A 15,000-nucleotide genomic window follows, 5' to 3' on the forward strand; every position below is an offset into this window, starting at 1 on the left:
GAAATAAAGGATATTATTCTTACTATTATTATTATTATTATTATTATTATTAATATATTACTCTTGAACATACGAAGTTGTAAAAAGAATTTTATGCATTTTGTGTCACATTTTGCTAACCTGTTAAACCCTGTTTTCATGTGTAATCTTTACTGAAACTTGTTATCTCCTGATATTAGACGTAAATTATGTAATTCCTGGATTTTACTCTCATGATATATATCGAAACCATTATGGTGGAGGAGTGAAGATATTTATAAAATATGGCATACGGGCGAAAATTTTAGAAAATTTCTCGTTTGTAAATTACCTCTTCGAGGTCTTAACAGTTGTACTCACTTTAACAGTGTTGACGTTGTCTGCTCTGCTCTCTACCATCCCCCTACTTCCTCCCCTGAGAATAACATGCGTTTGTCTCTAATTACTTATCCTTCTTGAGAGATTTACTTGCCTAAGGTACAAGAAAGTGATAGCATGCGGTGGGACATAAAATATCAATCTGCTTAATATGGTAAATTTGGATATATTGATAATTTTATTAATGGTATGTTTGAAATTGGCTTTACGCCATTGGTTACAATACCCACCAAAATAAACATCGATAGTGTTTTAACAAGGTTCAGCCTATTGGACCATATTTGGATTTTATTAATATTGATAATGTGAATAACACTTACGTTATCCCTTATGATCTTACAGACCATTTTTATTGTTATGGCTTCATTAAGCCTTGTTTTTTGCTAACCCAACTTATAGGTAGGGTTGCTCAGGTGAGGAGATCGTTTAGCAAGAGGAGCTTGACGACTTTTAGGTTTCTTGTGTCTAATTTTAAATCCTCGTGAGTTTGTTCGTAGTGGTAGTTTTGATACTGTATATGAATCTTACTTTTGCTGGTGTTTTTTAAACTTTATGAGAGTCATTCCCTCTTAAAAATCCTTACCCAAACTGATCGAGCCAGCTCCATGGATGACACCTATTCTGAAATCTTGTACGTATTGCTAAAAAGTCCAGGTTATATAAATTGTACTTGAAAGGTAGATTGAGAAGTTGGCCTATACTCAATATAGAAATATGCTAACAAAAGCAATTAGACTGGCCAAACGAGTATACTATTATAGTAAAATTTAAAGATGCTGGAAATGATACTTCGAAACTGTGGTTAATTATAATAGTCTTATAAAAACTAAAAAAGCTGCCAGCCTGGAATATATCCAGACACCTGATGGGATTTTGACTGGTTTGGATTTGGTCAACTATGTCAATAATTTTTTTATAATGCTGCTGCCTCCTTGTGGGTAAATTTAGAACCACTGCTTGTAACTACCTACCATATACCCCTCCAATAATGACAACGTGTTACTTAAGGCCGACTGATCATGTAGAGGTGGCACACGTTATCAGAAGTTTAAAAAATAAAGGCAATAAAATTTGTGACATAACGCCGTTAATATTGAAGGATAGCTGTAATGTATTTGCTTCCCATTATGCAATGCTCTATAATATGTCCATTATGCAGCCTGAATTTCCTAGTCGACATAAGGTTGCAAGAGTTACTCCTGATATAAGTCTGGATTAGAAAGTATCATTGATAATTATAGGCCCATATCAGTTTTACCCGTGGCTTCAAAAATCTTTGAAAGGTTAACTCTAGACAGAATGAACAGCTTCATTGAAAAGTACTCTATTCTTAATAATTCTCAATATGGCTTCCGCAAGAATAGAAGTATACACAGGCCATTATTAAATTTCTCTCTATTGCAAACAAAGGCTTATCAAGAGAAGAGTTTTTTCTGTGTCTGCTTCTTCCTTGACTTGAGAAAGGCATTTGACACTGTGTCACACAAAATACTTTTGGATAACTACAGCATTATGGGTTTCGTGGCCATTTCATCTATACCTAAGATCATACTTTGCTAACAGAAGGCAGTTTGTAAGCGTCAATGGTGTTAATTCTGATCTTAAAATGATTACATGTGTAGTGCCTCAAGGATCTATACTTGGTCCTCTTTGTTTTAATATATTTATAAATGACCTACCTAATGCAGTGCAGGCCGAAACAATTTTATTTGCGGATGATGCTGCTTTTCTGTTGGTATCCCATTCATTCACCGAGCTTATGAATAAAGTTAGGAATTTGTTTAATGAACTTGAGGTATACTTAAAAGCAAATATGCTAACTCCTAATACTAGTAAGAGTAAGTTGATGTTTGTCCTGACCAGGTCTCCCCAAGAACTTCCCTCCCTATCTTTCGCTGGTCGCATTATTGAATGGGTAACGGGGACTTCAAATACCTAGGCTTGACTATCACTAATACCTTGACATATACAAAACACATTAACAATGTCTCACTTAATGTCAGCCGTATAACTGGAGCAATTATTAGTACTCGTGATTTCGTGCCGACTGACATATTGCTTATACTATATTATGCTCTAGTGCTCCCCTACTTGAATAACCACCTCTTAATATGGGGCTCGGTCACCTGTACTGTGCTTAAGAAGATCGATTGAAGGTACGTGTCAACAACTTGTAAGAATAATTCTGGGAGTCAGATATGAGGATGGAAGACCGGTGATGGGCACATCGGAACTATATACATGTTTGCAAATACTAAACATAAGTAGCCTGTATAAACTAAGCTTATTCAAGTTCTTGAGAAGACTGCTTATGGGTGAGCTGCCTTACTTTTTATGATCTTTTGTTACGCCCCAACTTGAGTTCCATGAATATGCTACTAGGGGCCGTGGTTATCATACACCTATCATACGTACGGAGGTTGAAAGGAGATTTCTCCACTATCAGCTGATTGGGCTTAACATGACTTGACAGAAAGCTTTTAGAAGATTCCTTTTATGTTCTCTTCAGAAATTACAAAAAACTGTTTACTTGCACAACAGTAGGGGTATTTTAAGGGGTGTTGAACTGTGCGTTTTTGTTTTTAAAGACTCCTTTTAGTTTACCCAGGTATTTTTTATTCCTTGGAACACAAGCTGGACGTGTGTATTATTTTATTGCTATGAATGCTTTTTGTGTTGCAAGCTGGACTTGCCTTTCTTTTGTATTTTTAATGGCTTACTTAGTATTATATCTTACTTAGTATTATGACCTTTGTCAAAATAGGCTCGACCCATGTATTTTTAGTCTCTGTTTTAGCTTGTAAGTCTGTATAACTTTTTATGAAAAACCAGTAAACTTGCCTTATGTTATCGCCATATAAGCATTAAATTGCTTCGGCGAATTTTCTGTTTATACTATGAATTTGTAACAAATAAGGACAAACAATATACTATACTATACTATACTATACTATACTATACTATTATTTACTAGTTCCCAGAAAGAAGGAGAGAGAGAGAGAAGAGAGAGAGAGAGTGAGAGGACGAGGAAGGTATTGAGCAGAGGGAAATATACAACGTCGTTGTCTGACCAGCTCATTTACAGCCCAGCTAAAGGATTAAAAGCTATAAACCCCAATGAGACCTCAACACTGGTACATAAGGGATGTTCTCCAAAGTTTATCATTGCAAGAGTGACGTAAGACAACTTGAGAATTTTTATCGCAAATTTCAGATATAAAACAATGAATACGACGAGAGAATCTATTAAAGGTAATATTTTCGGTGTATGAAATTCCTTATCAGACAAATTAAACTAAATAATACGATGATCCCCCTCGTACTCTGTGAGTGTCTAGAGAAATGGTATGGTTTAATAATTGTATATATTTCGATTACTTTAACATTGTCAATAAGAAAATACTGTAGTGATTTTAGTTATATGTTACGATAAATGTTTTTTATGAATATTAAGTGTCAACACTGTATTTCAAGCCTTAATGATGCAAACAATGTAGTTGTGAAACATCGGCATTAGCAAAAAAACCTTCAATTGTATCGTATGCCTTTTTCCTAGACGCCTTCAAGTATGATTTAGAGAGCTGCAGCTCCAATGTTTGAGTATATATATATATATATATATATATATATCTATATATATATATATATATATATATATATATATATATATATATATATTGTGAGATATTGCTAAGTTGATAAACAATCGTTTGCCCATGTTGGGTTGTTGCCTCCTTACTTGTTCTTGTTTTTCTGTGACAGTTAACGTCTGTCTCTTTCCTTGGAGTTCGACAGTCGGGTTTAGTATGGCAGCGAGTCAGGTCCTCAGCAGCTCAGTAGTGTCATGCATTATGATGACATGTATAGGAAGTTTGCCTGTTGGGTCGGCAGAGTACTGTTTGCCAATTTGACTCTCGCTGCATTTTGTTAACGAAACGACGACAACGTAGCCGGAATTTTGACTACGGCAGTAGGGAGCTCGTCAGCAAGGAGAGTGCTCTGCGTTGAGGAGTAGTGGGGCAGTGTAAGGACTTGGTCGGTAGCCCTTGAATAAACTAGAAGAATCCCAAGGTAATCTTCGTGATATTGATCGTTAGGTTAAGTGTTTATTCAATATGGTATATATACATGTTGTATATTTATTGATGCTTTTTACACGAGTAATTGCTTTGTTTTAGGAGTGAGCAGCAAAATACCGAAATACGTCTTTGGGTAGTGATTACCTTTTGTTACGTGTGGTTTCTCTCCATGGGTTTTCTTTTAGGTAATTGTGTTAAATTTGGTTTTCAAAATTTTATGGAATGCGAATTTTAAAGTATTGTGGTTTTGTGTTGATACTTTAATTAATTTTGGTGTAATTAGTGTTCTGTCATTGTATGAGACTTTTCTTTTGTTTTCATTTAAGTGTTGACCGAAAGTCACGTACCGACTATTTTGTCCTGGTCTATTTAATTGCTTTATACGTTGCTGTGTGTTAATGTATTAGTTACGATTGTTTATTAGTTTGCATTTAATTGTTAGTTAGCTATCATTTTGGTTTATGTTCAATCTAAGTTTTTTTGTAATAAATATATTTTTAAACAAATTGGTTTCCTTTCTGCAATATTTACCATTGTCTTGTGTATGAACCTTTTATGAAGGGAACGGTCTCCTTTACCCTAGTGAATTAAGCCATAACAAGCTCTAACTATAAAATTCACATAAGAAGCAGCATGGAGGCGTTTGCAGAGGGTATACCTTACCTGTTGGCTTTGGTAGCAGGAGGATGGTTAGATGATCAAACCATGATCATCTGTGGGACGGATTTATTCCAGTTTGGCAGCAGACGATTCGGCCGTAATCGCCTATGTGATGGATGTGTTGTTCAGCTTAGCAGTTGGTTGCTGCTTCGGTGTTTTGGGAGATAGTCTGTCTGTGTCCATTATATCTTTTTTTTTTTTTGACAGCTGCTTCTGTCTTGTTATTTCTATGGAGATTGTTTACAGTTTTTATGAACTGTAAAGCTACCTGGATTTAGGCTATTTTGGTGTTGTGTGAGTGTTTATTTTTGCTGCTGATTTATTATTGTAAAATTGCTATGCTGCCTGTTTAGCATTGTTCATACTGCCTGTTTGCTATGCTTAATAATTTACTTATTTATGATGTATGTTGACTATGTATGCTGCTTGTTATTTATTCAATGGTTTATGCTGCGTTTGAATTTTGTTGGTTTTGGTACAGCTAAAGTGTTTCTGTATTTGTAGTAAATATTTCTCCAGTCTAATTAATATTTACTGTTTTAAAGTTCAATATAAATGGATCACGGTTCGATGTGATAATTATTCATAACAAAAAGCTACGTGCTGTCAAACGCTCGAATTGGCTAACATGGTAGACGGGGTTTCATATCGATTCTAATTACAAAAGCACCGAGATCGAGGGTGATTTGTAAGGTCAGAATCGATATGAACTTATAGCGTCTCTGTTGGTTGATTGGATAGCGTCACTGACTGTCCTGATTTCGTCCCCGTCCACTTGGACGGTGGTTCGATCCCATGGGGTACGAAATTATTATCAACTAAAAAATTCCCCTTCGGTACATATATGTAAAATTATCATTTGGGAGGTAAAGTGAATTTAGATATTAAAGGACATTTGTAGCTTGAATTGATATATATATATATTATATATATATATATATATATATATATATATATATATATATATATATAGATATACATATCTATATCTATTTATATATATATATATATATATATATATATATATCTGTATAATATATATATATATTATATATATATATATATATATATATATATATATATATATATATATATATATATAGATTATATCATATATAGATATATATACCTATATATATATATACTATATATATATAATATATCTATATATATATTTACATAGATATATATATATATATCTATATATATATATATATATCTATATGTATATATATCTTATATATAGATATATATATATTACATAGATAGATATATATATAGATTTATATAGAGTATCTATATGCATATCTATATATATTTATATATCTGTATATATATATATATATCTATATATATAGATATTTATATATAGATACATATATATATATATATATATATATATATATATATATATATATTTATATATAGTTCCACGTTGACCGAGTGCATTCGCGCTCTACTACCAATCTGGTGGTCCGAAGTTCGATTCTCTGTTCGGCCAACGCGGAAACAGGAATTTATTTCTGGTGATAGAAATTAAATTTCTCCCCCCCGATACAATGTTTGTTCGATCCCCAACAAAAAGCTGTGGTCCCGTTGCTGGGTAACCAATTGGTTCCTAGTCACGTAAAAATATCCAATCATTTGGGCTAGCCCTAGGAGGAGCTGTTAATCAGCTCAGTGGTCTAGCAAAACTAAGATATGCTTAACTTTATATATATATATATATATATATTATATATATATATATATATATATATATATATATATATACATACATATACATATATATATATATATATATATATATATATATATATATATATATATATATATATATATATATATATATATATATATATATATATATATATATATATATATACATATATATATATATATATATATATATATATATATATATATATATATATATATATATAGATATATATATATAAATGAAGATAAAAGTCCTATAAAACACTATTTCAACGTAGCAACATATATTTGGAGCCCTTCCTTCTGTGCTCCTGATCACTGATAATATTTTACATGGGATATCCAACAAGAGTTTATATACAAGTTTATATGTACGTAGGTGTGGCAGTAATTCTCTTTATGCCTTGTATATAAGCTCTTGTAGGATATCATATGTCCATACACCGGTGACCAGGGAGCAGAGAAGGAAGTGCTCGAAATATATGGGTGCTACGTTCAAATAGTGTTTTATAGAAAACTTTTTTATCTTCATTTCATAATGTTGTATTATAGTTAAAGTCATTCATATATATAATTTATATATATATATAAAATATGGGAGTATTTCCAATCTAAAAATTACTTATTCAAATTAATAGGAACTGGAGCATGAGTTAATTACAAATTAATTAGTTACCTAACTTACATTCAAACATGTAAAATTCTAACATCTAACAGAGACAGACAGGCAGACAGACATTCAATTCCGGGAAGCTAATTCACGAGTAATGACTCTCATTAAAGTGATATATATATATATATATATATATATATATATATATATATATATATATATATATGTATATATATATATATATATATATATACACGCATATATATATATTTATATATAAATATCTCATCCCATTGTACACATTTATAATTATATAGATCTATATATATATAAGATATATATATATATATATATATATATATATATATATATATCGTATCCAGATCAAGGGTAAGAATATGAAGCAGAACACAGTAACCATTTATTCCTACGTTACATGATTCGTAATTACTTATCAGGGAGATCTACAACAATAAAATACAATATATTAATATAAATTAATTAAAAGAGGTATATACAGGACTTTATTTTAAAAAGATGGCGATGAAAACGATAAAACAGAATAAAAAAATATAAAAGTGTTAATAACGAGCACACAAAAACCCCAAAAACAAACCAGACTGCAAAGAAGATGAGTACTTTAGAACGAACTCGTTTGTACGACTGAGTACCTCGATCATTTACATCATGGATTCACGAAACCTCAGTAACTGCTTTTGTCACACTGCACTGAGGCATTTTGGAGCATCGAGTACATCAAAATCCCAAAAATAAAGTTTACAAAAACCATTTTGAAATCTTTCATTTTTGTGTGTAATCCGGGAGGCTTATGTTCATATCCATAGCTCCAACCACCCTTTTGTTCCCAGATAGTTCTCATATCACAAAAGAACATGATAATATGATGTTTGACGTCGCAGTAGATTCAACTGGCCTTATGCCAGCTGTGGCTCTTGCTCCTGGAGGCATCCATTAGTTTGTAAGGGGACCAAAGCATTGCAAGTTAGGTTATTGTAAAGGGCAAAAAGTAGTTTACCATTTATTTACTTTTCTAAGTATTCATTCAATATATATATTTATTTATATATTTTATTTTTATAATAAAAACGAATACTTAGCTTTTTAACATTAACAGCCCTCTCCTGTCAATAAGGGTATTTTTGATACCTCGGAAGAATTTATCGTAAGCTCAAACCAAACAGGGTCCAAGAAAACCTCAACCAACAAATAATTATAATTATAAACGAGAATGCTTCTGAGAATGAGGAAGCAACGTCATACTACCTTTATCTATCATCTGTTGTTCTACACGAGAGATATTCGAACATATCGGTTCCCGATAGGACTACGACATAAGAAGTTTTTTCTTTTTCATGGTCGAGTATTTATGAAGTATTGACCAATAATTCCCAGGAGCGCAATACTCCTCATTCGGGAATGTTTGCACGTTTTTTTTTTTTATTGAATTTAAAGATTAGAAAGTTTGTGTTACAGGTTTTTCCAGTAGACCCTATGACAGTTTAGCTGTGAAAGAATTGAATATTTCAATTTACACAAGAATAGGTTTTGGCCACGAGTCAGTGAACAAAAGTACAAGGAACAATTCAGACATTCACACACAAACACGCACACCTATATAAACATATATACATAAAATCTATATTAATACACACCCACAACAAATATATATATATATATATATATATATATATATATATATATATATATATATATATATATATATAATATATATATATATATATAGCGTTCCGAGGTATGGCGGTTACTAGTAACTCGAAAAATATAATACTTGTAGGAGGAAGTATATTTCAGGTGGTCCTTAAAATACATATATTACAACGTTTCAAAACACAAAGGTTTCATTTTCAAGCTGTAAAGACATAAAATAATAGAATTAATATTAAAAGTACTAAATAACAATAAAAGACATACTACATTATAAAAGACAAGATAAAAAAAAAGAAAACAAAAAAAATAAAAACTAGTTAGCAGAACCAACCATCAAGAGAGAAAGGGAGGACAGAAGTCAGAAGGAACAAACCAGAAATGACCGGCAACAGCTCACGTTAGGTAAAGAGTGTCGAGGAAGACTGCGTTGTTTCAAAGAGGAAATCCATAAATAACGATATTACGTCTTGATTCGGAATCGTTTTGGAGAATGGAGTCTTTTTGGGTATGAATGTGGCCGTCATTAGTTTCTGACCTTTGCTTTTTCACAGAAGAACGGAGAGAGAGAGAGAGAGAGAGAGAGGAGTGAAAGGACGAGGAAGGTATGGAAGCAGAGGAAATATTCAACGTCGAGGTCTGACCAGCTTCGGACACCCCAGCTAAAGTGTATATGTTTATATATTATATATATAGATATATATATATATATATATATATATATATATATATATATATATATCATAGTAGATATATATATAGGGTGTATATATATATATATATATATATTATATATATATATATACTATAGATATCTATATATATTATATATATATATATATATATATATATTATATATATATATAGATATATATATATATATATATATCATATATTATATATATATATATATATCTATGATATAGATATACTATATATATATATATATATCTATCTATATATACTATATATATATATAATATATATATATATCTATATAATATAATATATATATATAGTATATATATATATATATATATATATATCATAGTACTATATATATACTATATATATATATAGATATATATATATATATAATATATATATATATATATATATATACATATCTATATTATATATATATATATATATATATATATATAGTATATATATATATATAATATACATATATATACATATATATACATACATATATATATACATATACATATATTATATATTATATATATATATATATATATATATATATGTATATATATATATATATATATACATACATATACATGCATATATAGTATATATAATATAGATATATATATATATATATATATACATATAGCACTTTTACTGTGATAATAGTATAAAGAACAAATTTGTCAAAACAAATAATGAAGTGACCATTCAGTGAGTGTTCAAAACCCGTAGAGATACCCCTCACTTAAAACAGCGACCTGATTAGGGATTCAGCTGAGAAGAAGAAGTTCTTTGAGAGAAACTCTCGAATGAATTCTGAATATAACGTTTAAACCTTAAATAATCTTTGCCATGGGGTAAAAATCCCGGTGGTTCGTCCGAGCCTTAGTTGTAATTTTTAAACCCTCCCTGATTTTATTTTCCCCTTATATAAATTTCTGCAGCGATCTACGATAGTCCACTTGGGGAAACTAGACGAACCACGCCCTAAAGTGCGCTTTATTCTTCCAAAAGTAATGAACAAATATCAACAGAAAAACATCAGGAATGAGAAGAGAGAGAGAGAGAGAGAGAGAAGAAGAAGAAGAGAGAGAGAGAGAGAGAGAGACCTTACCTTACAGACCTTACAGTTCGTTCGGGTTGCCCCAGGTCCCTCAGTGTGAGGCGCCTCTAATGTTCTACCAGAGAGTGCTAGTACATCTTCCGGTATATTTTGCATCTTCCCAATCTTGGATGGTCTGTGATGCAGTTTAGATATTTGTCGAGCTTATTCTTAAACACATCTACGCTCACTGATATATTCCTCAGATGAGCTGGCAACGCATTGAATAGACGCTGCATTATCGATGCTGGTGCGTAGTGGATTATGTCCTGTGTGCTTTCTTATTTTTCCTGGTATAGTTTTGGGGCACTATTAATCTACCTCTGCTTGCTCTTTCTGATATTTTTAGTTCCATGATATTTTCTGTTATTCCTTCTATCTGTTTCCATGCCTGAATTATCATGTAGCGTTCTCTTCTCCTTTCTAGACTATATAATTTAAGGATTGTAGTCTTTCCCAGTAGTCTAGGTCCTTAACTTCTTCTATTCTAGCTGTAAAGGACTTTTGTACACTCTCTATTTGTGCAATATCCTTTTGATAGTGTGGGTACCATATCATATTGCAATATTCAAGTGGACTACGAACATATGTTTTATAAAGCATAATCATGTGTTCAGCTTTTCTTGTTTTGAAGTGCCGTAACAACATTCCCATTTTGCTTTACATTTTGCCAACAGAATTGCTATTTGATCATTGCATAACATGTTCCTATTCATCATCACACCAAGTCTTTAACTGCTTCCTTATTTGTGATTGTCTCATTATTAGGTCCCCTATATGCATATAGCTTTCCTTCCTCTGTCTCCATAATTTATTGATTCAAATTTATCAGAGTTAAATACCATCCTATTTACCTCTGCCCAATCATATACTTTGTTAAGGTCTCTTTGTAGAGCGTTCCTATCTTCATCACAAGTAATTTCTCTACTTATTCTTGTGTCATCAGCGAACTACTCACTACCGAATCCTTAACATTACTGTCTATGTCTTCAATCATAATAACAAACAATATTGCAGCTAGCACCGTACCTTGTGGCACACCGGATATTACCTTGGTTTCATCCGATTTCTCATCGTTTGCAATAACTATCTGTTTTTCTGTTGTGTAAAAATTCTTTTTAACCATCTTCCTACTTTATCTACGATAGTTGTGTTTTCTAATTTTCTTTGCTAATATATTATGGTCTACTTTGTCAAAAGCTTTTGCAAAATCTAAATAAACCACATCTGTTTCATTTCCGCTTTTTCATATTTTTGAATATGTTCTCACGGTGGACTAACAGTTGGGTTTGTGTACTTTTTCCGGGTACGAAACCGTGTTGTCCTATATTAAACAAATTATTTTTTATAAATGTTTCATAATATTTTTTCTTCATTACCCTTTCATACACTTTCATAATATGTGATGTTAGACTCACAGGCCTATAATTACTTGCCTCTAGTCTTGATCCACTTTTGAAAGTAGGGGTGATATATGCTAATTTTGTGCTCATCATAAATCTTGCCTGTATCTACACTTTGTCTTAATAATATTGCAAGTGGCTTTGCGATAGAATGAACTACTTTCTTTAACAAAATAGCAGGGACTCCATCCATCCGCCCTGCAGCAGCTCCATTTTTAATTTCATTAATTGCCTGCACAATATCAGCTTCATTAATTTGTATGTCAGCTAAATATTCACTATTTTCTTCCCTTACTTCTATATCATTATCTTCATTATCTATTCTAGGGGTGAATTCTCTCTTATATCGTTCTGCCAGTATGTTGCAAATTTCCTTTTTTTCATTCGTTAATCTCCCTTCAATTCTCAGAGGGCCTATTTCTATTCTTCTTTTATTTATCTTCTTCGCATATGAGTATAATAGTTTGGGGTTTTGCTTGATATTTAATAGGGTTTTTTCTTCCAAGTCCCGTTTTTTCATTTTCTTTTGATTGTATAATCTTTTGTTTCTGCATTTTCTATCTTACTTTTTAGTTCTATAACTTTCCATGCATTTTTTTTCTTTTGCAAGACCTTTTTTCCACTTTCTGATTTTCTGAACAAGATCCTTCTGTCTCTTGGTATGCATGAATGATGTTTACTTTTCTTCTTCGGTATATATTTTTCCACTATTTTCTCCAATATTTTATATAATATCTCCGTATTTACCCTTATGTCATCACTTACGAAAATGTTATCCCAATCTTTGTTTAATTCTTCATTAATTTCTGACCATTTTATATTTTTACTGTAGAAGTTGTATTTTCCATATCCTTCCCACTTTTTCATTTCATTGCTTATCTCTATTTTCACTTGCTTTGGAATGAACTGTTAATTCTATGACATTATGGTCTGAAATACTCGCATTATAAACTATTATTTCTTTAACATAATTCATCTCGTTCACAAATACTAGGTCTAAAGTATTTTCCTTTCTTGTTGGCAGGTGATTTATTTGTTGAATGTTGTATTCTAGTAGCATATCTAATAGCTTTTCAAATTGCCTCTTATCTTCTGCACTACTATTACTCTCTTTTTTATAGTATAAGTACAACCACAATCTCCTATTCGTTCTTTCCATTCTACGAAAGGAAGTTTGAAGTCACCAGATAGGAGAATAGTCCAGTCCTTGTGATTTCTACATATATCATCCAATTTTTCAATTATTAAGTCAAACTCTTTAGTATTAGGAGGTCTATATATTACTATGTTCATCAATTTTCAGATTCAAATTCTACCGCTATTAGTTCACATTCTGAGTTACTATATTTCTCATATATTTTTCCTTGTTTTTTTGTCTTTCCCATATATTGCGGTTCCCCCTTGATTCCTATTTTTTCTATCTGATCTATAAGTTTGGAACCCTTTTATTTGGATCATCATTCCCAGTCTCTTGGGAATACCAGTTTCACTTATATTCATTATATCTATTTTCTTTTCATTTTGGGTTAGTTCTTCTAAGTACTCTATTTTTCTTTTTGAGTTACTCGTAACTAAACCCTGCGCATTCATCACTATGATGGTTTGCGTGTTTTCTCCTTCATTTAATACTGGTAGTAATAAGGATTTTCCCATGTCTCTTTCCTGTTCTGGTATGTTGTTCTTTTTTTCATTTCCAGAAATTTCCATAATATTTGATCTTCCTTCATCTTAATTATTCATTTTTGTGTCTGAATCTGCAATTTTCTCCGTTTCTGCAATATCCTCTTGCATAATAAATACAGTTATTTATCTCTTGAGTAGAATTTCGGAGCTGATGCTTTGAAATTTTTGCTGACACCTCTGCATATCTCATTGGTGGTTTGCTTTTCTCTTTTACCTGATATTCTTGATTTCTCTCTTTATTTGTTTCTTTCTTATTTTGGATTTTATTACTTGGTTGGTTATTTATTTGATTATGATTCATGGCTACAGGTGCATATATTTGCATTTTTGTCGAACTTACATCCTTTTCCTTCTTTTAGGTTTTTACATATTTTTGGATGCAGATCTCTGCAATCATCCCATATCCATCTAAGTATGCACATTTACCATATATTTCATAGTTTTGACATATCTTAGGATGTTTGTAGTAACATCTTTCTCCAAATCTGCAATTCCCTCTTTTCAAAAGGTTGCAGATTTTGTCTTTCTTGTCTATTTTTTCCTCTTTCCCGTCATTGTGTAGATCTGGGTAGAGCCTCTTCGGGATTTGCTTTTCTGTTGTCATGTCGTAATTTATTTCTTCGTAGGTATGCTGCTTTATTGCCTCATATGTAGTATCAATGAGTATCTCTGCATCCATACTTTTATCTTGTTCTTTGTTTTCCTTATTTTTTTCTGTCATTTCATTTTTGTTTACTTCTCTTCCCGTTTTCCTCTTCTTCTTTTTCTTCTTCTTCTTCCTCTTCCTCTTCTTCTTCATCCTCAACTATTTGTACATTCAATCTTGATTTAATAACATTGTCTATCCATGATAGACATGTTGAACAAAAAATTCTTGTATCTTTTCTCAAATATTGTATTACCTCAGCACACTGTGGATGGGTTCGGAATGTTGCATGCAGCACATTTTCTGATTAGGTTTTTTGTGGATTGACTATGCTATAC

The sequence above is a fragment of the Macrobrachium nipponense genome, chromosome 13 (genome assembly GCF_015104395.2).
Source record: "Macrobrachium nipponense isolate FS-2020 chromosome 13, ASM1510439v2, whole genome shotgun sequence".
Classification (NCBI taxonomy): domain Eukaryota; kingdom Metazoa; phylum Arthropoda; class Malacostraca; order Decapoda; family Palaemonidae; genus Macrobrachium; species Macrobrachium nipponense.